Consider the following 10,582-nt stretch of genomic DNA (forward strand, 5'->3'; position numbering starts at 1 on the left):
AAAGTTATTGTTGATATACTAATAATCACTTTTGGCCCAAGAATTTTTTTACTTCCTATTGTAATTCATCTATTATTATTATTCTCTAGAAATGTTATTGGATAATGGCCTTGTTGGTTTTAAGTTTTGGGCCTAAAAATTAAATTAACCCTAATCTTGTTACATGAGGTGGACTACAAAAAAGATTGAAGAATTGGGCCGAGATGTGACCCAATGTAATTCTTTTTATCCATGTTTTAATTTAAATTCTTAGGATGGGCCATTAGTGATTATTATTCATTTAATTATCGCTTTTACCGCTTTATAGATGAATGAATATTTAATTATTATCGCATGTCATGTAGATTAAATGAAACACCACCCGGTGCACTAAAATCATATGTATTTACATTTAGATATTTTTTTTATCACTCTAAAATTAATTAGAGGTGGTTGAAAAATATTTTATAATTAGTGCTATTATAATTGTTTATACTTGGCGGACTAATTAAGTGAAAATCCAACGATACAAAATAATAAGTAGGAGAGGGTTTATAAGCATGTATAAACCTACAGCCTCCTCCGTCATCCAATTTTTTATTAAAATACGTATGTTTAGCATCGAATTATATCGGTCTCCCTATAGGAAAACTATGTTATTTTAGATTAACTAAAATTGGATCTAGTAATAGAATTTCTTTAAAAATGAAATAATAGGATGAACATCCTATAGATGACATCTTATATATTTCAGATATTTTAAAATTATTGACGGAGGTTATTACACTTATATATGAATATTTTGGGGGACTTCCTATAGAAGATTTCAACAAAATTATTCATAGGCCAAATAATAATCAATCCTCATTTTCTTGTGGCATGAGATGCCTAGCTCAATAAAATGAGTGGGAGGGTCCCAATCTTGCCAACAACTACATTGATCTCCTATAGAGGGCGTGTTTAAAATTGTAAGGGTTTAAGATTTTTTATTACAAATATAGTTTTGGGTCTATATTTGCATATTCATATACATGTACCATGCAAAGATTATTGCTCATTTTATTAATATGTGAATCGTTAATTTTACAAAAAATGTCTCTTAATCTATTATCAGTAATACTTAACAAAAATCAACTTGTGGGAGAGAACTACGTTGACTAGAAAAAGAATCTGAATATTGTTCTTACCGCTGAAAAATATAAATATGTGCTGGATGAAATTTGTCTCGAGGCCCCTAAAGATGACTCCACAAAATCTCAAAAGGTTGCATATCAAAAGTGGCATCATTCTGATGAGATGGCCCATTGTTACATTTTGGCATCCATGTCAAATGTGTTACAACAGGAACATCAGAATATGCAACTGGTTTTGACATAATGGAAAGCCTTCAAGAGATGTTTGGACATCAAAGCAAACAAGCTAGGCAAGCCTCTATTAGGGTAATTTTGAACACACGCATGAAACCAGAAGCATCTGTAAGGGACCATATGTTAACCATGATTGGTCACTTCAATGCTGCAGAGGTTTTAGGAGCTGACATTGATTCCAAGACAAAGATTGACATGGTCCTTGAGATGCTTCCTGAGATGTTCCCAACATTTATAGTTGACTATAATCTACACAAGATGGACATGTCTCTGACAAAATTAATGAAAGAGCTACAAAATGTTGAATCTGTTCTAAAAACTATGAGTGGAAGTGCTTTGACTGTTATAGCCGAACCCTCTCATCCTAAGCCTTCTGGTGGCAAAGGAGGAAACAAGAGGAAGAGGCCAAACAAAAAGCCAGATAGCAAGTCAAAGGGGAAGAAAACTACTGCCAATGGGAAACCAAAGAGAAAGTGTTTTATTTGTGGACAAAAGGGTCACTAGAAGAGGAAATGCCCAGATTACCTAACTAAGGGGAAGCAAGGTAAAGGCAATAATGCCCTATTCATTGAGTCATGCTTAGTGGTTGATTCTACTAATACCTGGATTGTAGATTCTGGAGCCACTAATCATGTTTACAATTCTTTGCAGGGGTTCTAGGAAACCAAGCATCTCAGTGAAGGGGAGTACACTCTTAGGGTTGGCACAGGAGCAGTGGTATCTGCTAAAACTGTTGACACTTTTACTTTATATTTTGAGAATCATAGGCATTCGATATTAGATGACTGTTATTATGTTCCTGAACTTACATGGAACTTGGTTTTCGTTGCACTTTTATATCATGTTTGTTATTCGGTACTTTTTACTCATTCTACGGTGGTTATTAAGTTGAATAATTTTGTTATATGTTTGAGTCATATGGTTAATGGTCTTTATGTCTTAAATCCTTTGATTGGCTCTATACATAACGCTACTACTACTAAGAAAAGAAAGAGGTTGTCTAGTATTAATGAAACTCTCTTATGGCATCTTAGATTGGGTCATATCAATCTAAATAAGATTCAAAGATTGGTGAAGGATGGTGCTTTAAATGAGTTGGAGGTGGAATCTATAGCAACTTGTGAATCTTGTATAGAAGGAAAGATGACCAAGAGGCCCTTTAAGGATAAGGGACTAAGGGCTAAAGAGGTTTTGGAATTAGTACATTTCGATGTTTGTGGATCTATTAGTACTTGGGCTAGAGAAGGATACGAGTATTTTATCACCTTCACGGATGATTACTCAATATTTGGATACATAGACCTTATGTCTCACAAATTCGAAGCTTTGAATAAATTCGAGGAGTTTCAGACAAAAGTTGAGAAACAATTAGGTAAGAGTATCAAGGCCCTTCGATCTGATCGAGGTGGCGAGTATCTATCCCAAGAGTTTAAGGTCTTTTTATCGGATAATGGGATATTATCCCAATTGAGTGCAGCAATAACTCCCCAACAGAATGGTGTCACGGAAAGAAAAAATCGAACTCTTTTAGATATGGCAAGATCAATGATGAGTTATTCCTCATTGCCTATATCCTTTTGGGGATATGCACTACAAATAGCCATTTATATCTTGAATTTGGTACCAGCTAAGTCAGTTCCCAAGACGCCTCTTGAATTGTGGAATGGGCGCAAGTCCAATTTACATCACATTTGGATATGGGGATGTCCAGCACATGTGCTAAGGGAAAGATGGATAAGATGGAATCAAGATCAGATATTTGTTTCTTTGTAGGATATCTAAAGGGAACGAGAGGTTACTACTTCTATAATCATCTTGATAATAAGGTATTTGTTAGCACAAATGCAACCTTCTTAGAAGATAAGTATATAGAAGAACACAAGTCTACTACTAAGATTCTATTGGAAGAGATGTTAGAACATGGTTCAAACAACTCAATTCCAGATTTCTTCATAGAATCTAATGGTGATGACTTGGAACCTCCTACTGAACCAATGGTTGCTGATGAAGCAAGTGAGCGAATGATGCCTACAGGGCCTCATAGGCAAATAGAACCAGAGATAGTAGAAAATGAGGCACCCATTGTTGTATCTCCACATGTCCCTACAAATGGGGATAATGAGGATGTTGTTCCTAACCAAGGACAAGATCAAACAGTGGGAAGAGAGGAAGGACCTTTGGGACTGGACAATTAGGCACCTTCAACCATTATTCGTAGTGGAAGGGTTGTGAGACCACCTTCTAGGTACTTGCTCTATGGAGAATCCTATCAAGCGATCTCTACTGAGCAAGAAGAAGATCCTACTTCATTTAAGGAAGCAATGGAGGATGTAGACTTTGAATCATGGTAATTAGCCATGAACTCAGAAATGGAATCTATATATTCCAACAAGGTTTGGGATCTTGTAAATGCACCTAATGGGGTAAAGCCTATAGGATGCAAGTGGGTCTATAAAAGGAAAAGAGGTATAGATGGGAAGGTTGAAACCTTCAAAGCAAGGCTAGTGGCATAGCGTTTTACCCAAAGAGAAGGCATCGACTATGAAGAAACCTTCTCACCGGTTCCCATGCTTAAATCTATTCGAGTCCTTTTATCCATTGCCACTCATTATGATTATGAGGTTTATCAAATGGATGTCAAGACAGCATTTTTAAATGGACGTCTTGAGGAGACCATTTACATGATGCAACCTGAAGGGTTTGTGAAAGAAGGCCATGAAAGGAAAGTTTGCAAGTTGCAGAGGTCCACTTATGGACTCAAGCAAGCGTCCAGATCTTGGAATGTAAGATTTGATCAAACCATCAAGACCTATAGTTTTGAGCAAAATCTGTATGAACCTTGTGTGTACAAACGAATACAAGGGAAGAAAGTAGTTTTTCTGATTCTTTATGTAGATGACATTCTATTCATTGGAAATGGTGCAGGGACATTGTCATCTGTAAAGAAATGGTTATCACAGCAGTTTGATATGAAGGACTTGGGAGAAGCTAGTTATGTTTTGGGAATCCGTATTTTGTGAGATAGGAAAAACAGAAGGATTACATTATCCCAAACTTCATATACTGATAAAATATTCTCTAGATTTGTAATGCAGGATTCCAAAAAGGCACAACTTCCTTTTAGACATGGAATTCATCTATCTAAAGAGCACTGTCCCAAGAATGCAATGGAGATAGATTACATGAGAAAGGTTCCTTATGCTTCGGCTGTGGAAAGTCTCATGTATGCTATGCTTTGCACTAGACTGGATATTTGTTATGCTATGGTTATTGTTAGTCGTTATCAGTCTACCAAGACCAGAACATTGGTTAGTGGTAAAAGCATATACTTAAGTATCTTCGTAGAACGAGAGATTATATACTTGTCTACTCAACACATGATATAAATCCTATTGGATATACTAATTCCAATTTTCAATCCGATCGTGACTCTAGGAAGTCTACATCGGGATCAGTATTTACACTGGGAGGTGGAGCTGTGGTATGGAGAAGTATCAAGCAATCTTGTATTGTTAATTCCACCATGGAGGCAGAATATGTAGCGGCTTGTGAAGCTGCTAAAGAAGCTGTATGGTTCAAGAAATTTCTTTTGGACCATGATGTGGTACCTTTGGCAATGGGGTCCATAACGCTTTATTACGATAATAGTGGGACGGTTGCCAATGCTAAAGAACCGAGGAGTCATCAGCGTGGCAAGCATATCGAGAGAAAATATCACCTTGTTAGAAAAATTGTTCATCGAGGAGACGTGACGGTTAGTAAGATTGCATCAGCTGATAATCTTGTGGATCCGTTCACTAAGACCTTACCAGTTAAGGCTTTTGATGGACATCTTAAGGGGATGGGTATTCTCGATATGTCACACATACTCTAAGAAGGGCAAGTGGGAGATTGTTAGTTTGATGCCCATTCTTCGAGTAATGTTCTGTAAAATCACATTATGAATTTACATTAATTTATTTGCGTGTTATAATTTGAAGTGATTGTCTAAGGTTCCATGATCATAGAGGATGTCACAAATTGTATACTCGATGGATCAGGTATAGTAAGACACAATTTGTGATGTGATCAAAATTATGTTGTTCACAATCGGTTCATAAAGTTGGATGCTTTATGTTGATAAGATTGTATTGTTCTTATTAAGATTTGTCTAGATCTTGAAATAGGAACAATAATGTGTTTCGATGCACATTGAACGGGACCGCATAGATGACTCATTTGTGACCGTCTGAAATGAGCTTAGGCTTCGGGGTCACGTACTAAACATAGTAACTTCTGCCTTTGGTACATGTAAATACTCTTAAATAGAAGTATTACATGTTAGAAAACTATTTTCAATTTGGTAAAATATCTCTCATGAAATTTAATGGCCAGCAGAAGTGCATTTCGACGTGGAATTAAACTTTACAAAAAAAAAAAAAAGACTCGGTACTGCCACTGTTAGTTAGGGTAGCAAGTTCAACTATTTTTATAAAATTCATCCGAACTCCGTTTTCTATGAAATTTGTGGCATTAGAAAGATAATTTTAAGTTGTTTCCTAGGTTAAAATATGAGAATTTTCCGAGATCATATATTATGGACGTTTTACTGAAAACAGTGTAGTGATGCACAGAAAATCCAGATTGACTCTTCAACGTTTAAAAATTAATATCTCAGGCCACGGACATCCAAATTGAGTGATTCTTGCGCACATATTTAGAAAAATCAAAGAAGAACGCATTAGTATTTTTATATTATCAAATGTGTATCTATAGAGTTAGAAATAATGTTTTGAAGATGACCCAGAAACTGCCCGGATTCTGCCCTTTTTTATCATTCAAGAAAAAGGTTTATAAAAACGTCTCTTAACATAACATGGAAGATATAATTACATAATTTACTTCCGGTACCATAGTAGATCATGTCTTATACAATTTTGTATACAACACCATAAGAAAAACATTTGGAGAGCAGTCGAACAAACATGCAAAAACAAAACTTCAATACAAAATAACCTTCGTCCTTAATCCATCATCGATTATGCCGACTGACTTCCACCAACTTCACATCTATGGATCTGAAAATTTAGTATAGGATACTATGAGTATAAAGAATACTCAGTAAGATACCATGCTTGGATTTAACATGTTAATATTACACAAAAGAATGCAATCAAACACATACTTGCACATTCCGACTTGCCGGTGCCCTTCGGACTTGTCCTAAGGCATAGATATCTAACTTTGTGGACTTGTCCACACATTCATATTATGGTTTTCATGTATAGTTTAGGCATAAATATTACCATGAAATCCTACCACTTAAGCAAAGAAAGTATCTTACCATAAAACCTGGAGAAACTTCGGTTGAAAAACAAGAACTTGAGAGTGTAGGCTTTGTTTTCCTTTTTCTTCCTTTCTTCCTGCCGATTTTCTCTCTATCTCTCCATGAAAATTCTGACTTTACAAAGATATATAGGCTGCTCATCTCTCAGTTATACATATATAGAAGCAAAGTGAAGATAATTAACCAAAATTGGTGCCTACATCTACACGTGGTTGCATGCATGTATTTCATAAATTTAACTCAACACCTAAGGTCAGGTTGTGCCATAATTTAACACCTCCTACCTGCTTAAACTACCTCATGCATGCATGTTACTACAAAGATAGCTTGACACCTCCTACTTGTTCAACAATTAACACCCATGCATGCATTAGTTAAATATTACTTGAATTCTTCTCTAATCTGCCGTCCAGCTGCATTTATATATGTATATTGCATATGTGTGTATATAAAAAATGAGAGAAATGGTTTAATTTGTATTCCCACTTGTCCATGCATTAGTTAATTGCATTAATCCTCTACAAGGTGGCATCAAAGTGATAGAAACAAAGGGAAAATATATTAATGTAAAAGGTATAGAATTTGACAATTATTCTAAACCCCTAATTAACTAATCTTGGTAAACTTTTAATAAATCTACCAATGCAAATTTGGCAACCATTAATAATCTTGGCCATACTAAATTTTTGAAAAGTTAAATTGCTAGCCTAAAAATTAAATGAGCAAATTAAACGTGCATAAAATTTCGGAGTATTACAACTTGATTATCAAACAGGTCGCCTAAATCTTGAGTGAGTAATGTACCTTTGATCGCTAGTTCAAGTTCTTTGAGGTACCAATGAGTGAAATCTTAAATAGAAGATTGACCTCGGTGCTTTGAGAATCAGGCCGAAACAATTAAAGATCATATACTTACAATATTGGAATCCATTAATCATTGAGATGAGACGATCGTCACTCTAAGGTATTTTTCTAGGGAAATTGAATCTGAGCTCAGTAGGTCGATGATGAGATTGTTGGACTTTACATTGTGATTTGATCACAATGAATTTTCCATATGAAAATGGGACCGAGAGGGTAATGCATGTTGAAGGGCAAAACGGTGATTTTGCCAGTTTCGACATATTGACGGTCAAATGGGGGTTGACTTGTGGAACGTTAATTAGAGGATATTGTTATTGGAATATAATTTGCTTCGATAACTACCACTCGACTCGAGAGTGCAATCTCGATTCTTGGGAAGAATAAGTCGGGATTAATAGATATATCTCAATTAGTCAAGAGTTGACCCAATTGAAAATATCTATTGAAGCTTGGGTCATGTGAGTCCAATTAGGTCCCTCTCTTGGCTCCAATAAAAGGTGTGTGATTTAATTAGCCTACTACAATAAAGTCTAAGGAAATTTTTGCAATTTCCAAACCCTAATAGGTCATTATAAATATGCACATTATTGGCATATTTTGGTGTGATTTTAGGGTTGGCCACTTTTCACATTCTCCAAAAAATAATAACACCTAGTGGAGAACAAGGGAAAAGATCTAAGGAAGAAAGCAATTGGCTAGGCCATTAATAACTCCTTCAAAAAGGTTATCATCTTCCCTTTCTATATATGTGAGGATTTTATAATCCAATCATCTCAAGGTCAATTAAATCCTTATTTACATAATTTTAATTTTCAAAGAAAAATTAATTTCCTATTTTGATTATTAAAATTCATTAACCAACACAGATAACTGTCATTTATTTTTGACGTGGGGTAATATTGTAAATTTATGATTTCTAGGGAGAATTTTCCAAGGCTTCAGGTAGATATGTTAATAAAAATGGAAGCCAACTTATCACTTTCCGGTGATATAATGCAAGTCAATTTTAATGTCAGGATATTCCTTCAATGGGTTAACCTGCGAGACCTGTAAATTTGATGATGCCAGAATTTGGTTGGTTTTAATTCAAATGCTGTTTATTGCTACTTTGGAAATAGTACTTTTTTTGGGATATGCATCGCTTTTCTGATATTTATTTCTTTGTTTAAGTTGCAAAAAAGATTAAGATTAATAGGGGAAGTTCTATACATAAGTATAGTTGTGCAATGGAATTATACTCAATTGATAAATTTTTCACATTTCATCCTTGGTCTGAACTGTATGAACTAAAATATTTTTCAATTTATAGGATACAATGTCTCCTGTTTCTTTGTTGTACTTCACAGTTTATTCTATTCTTTTTTCCTTTTTTTTTTGGGTAAAATGTCCATCAAAATGCATTACTTATACAGATTTATTAAGTAGGTCAGAGTTCCTGAAGCTATAAAAGAAAACCTAGATCTAATGGAAAACAATCTTAGTTTTGAAAGGTGTAATGTATCAATATCAAATTTGGTGTAGCCTGTGTGTGTGTGTGTGTATATATATAACAGACTGTATTGAAAGATCATTATATTCTTTCGAAAATGGTGTATACCCAAGTTGGCATTTTCAATAAGACTCAAAGTCTAGATTGTAATAGAACTGCACAGAACCTACACCGGCACACCCACCAAAAAGCCAGAAATTGCCATTGTAAGAAGCACGAACGGGCACAGAAGCAATAGGCAAAAAGAAAGCAGCCGCGAGCATTGTTATCTATATATATGACACCTCACGTGAGAAGATTCTTATTAATTAACATTAAACTCATACAAAAAATAAAGGCACGGCTCAATCTGTAATATCTCGAAAATGATTATCATTATATGTCCATTATATGCGTCCCCCAAGTAATTCAAAAATAATGGTTTAAATTGTTACTTGAAAATAATGGAGTTTAAATCATGAAGCAAACCAACAAATATCTTTTGGTTGCTTTGCGTTTGGCCATTGTTGTAAGAAACGACACTTGATTTCTTTCCTATCGTTCGATCCTCGTGGTCCAGTTTGGGGACATTAACAATGTAGATATCTAAATTACTCTTGGTATTTAGTCAAAATTCTTTACTTTCCCATATGAGAAAATTATATTCAATGTTTGGGCAACAAAAAAAAAAGGATTTGCTTTTCATTTGACTTTGGGTGTATTATTTATTTGGTAATCTATGTTTCTGTTAAATCATATATCATCATTATAAATGATTTACATGATACAATATCCCTTTGTTTCTATTGTTCTTGATACAATATCCCTTTTTTTCTATTGTTCTTCACAATCTACACTTCACTTGGTATCATTTACATCGATACGCGCTACATACGCTGTAATACCCCAAACTTCCTGTTATATATTCGGCCAATATGATTCATGCATTTCATGCTATTCACAATGTTACTTGCATTAGTTTTCATAATTACTTTATCTTAAAATGGTGCATTCGATTATGGATATTTTAAGATTATAGTCGTTGACTCCTAGACCTAGGTGTTGAATGTTGTATTGAGCTATGATAGAAAATTAGGTTAACTAAATGTTGGAGATTGGCTTGATAAGAAATGGAATATCGAAAAGGTAGGAAATCGGTATCGACAAAAGTTCAAGCTTTCTATTCAGTTGATCGAGACCACCTTAAACCCTAGATAGGTAATTGACATATTTGGGACATGATACACAAAGGAACATGATCATGATGCGATGATATATGTCTCATATGACATTATAAATATCAAGGTGCGATTTGATGAAATCGGTCGAGAATGGGGTGTCAATCGGGTAAGATTAAATGAACGATTGAGGAATTAGCTCTATAAAATATTTTGGGATCTTAAGGCAAGTGAAATGGATTGTAAACACATTGACATAAGCCCAGGATACTTGATTTATACCTGCAAAGATAGATATAAAATCAGATTTTTTTACTAGTGACCACCTCATGCTCGGGATAGTTGTCATTTTAACACTCAATCCCTTCATCCTTAAGATATATAGCATGTCTCCTACCTC

This window comes from Olea europaea, chromosome 15 (genome assembly GCF_002742605.1).
Source record: "Olea europaea var. sylvestris chromosome 15, O_europaea_v1, whole genome shotgun sequence".
In the NCBI taxonomy this organism is placed as follows: domain Eukaryota; kingdom Viridiplantae; phylum Streptophyta; class Magnoliopsida; order Lamiales; family Oleaceae; genus Olea; species Olea europaea.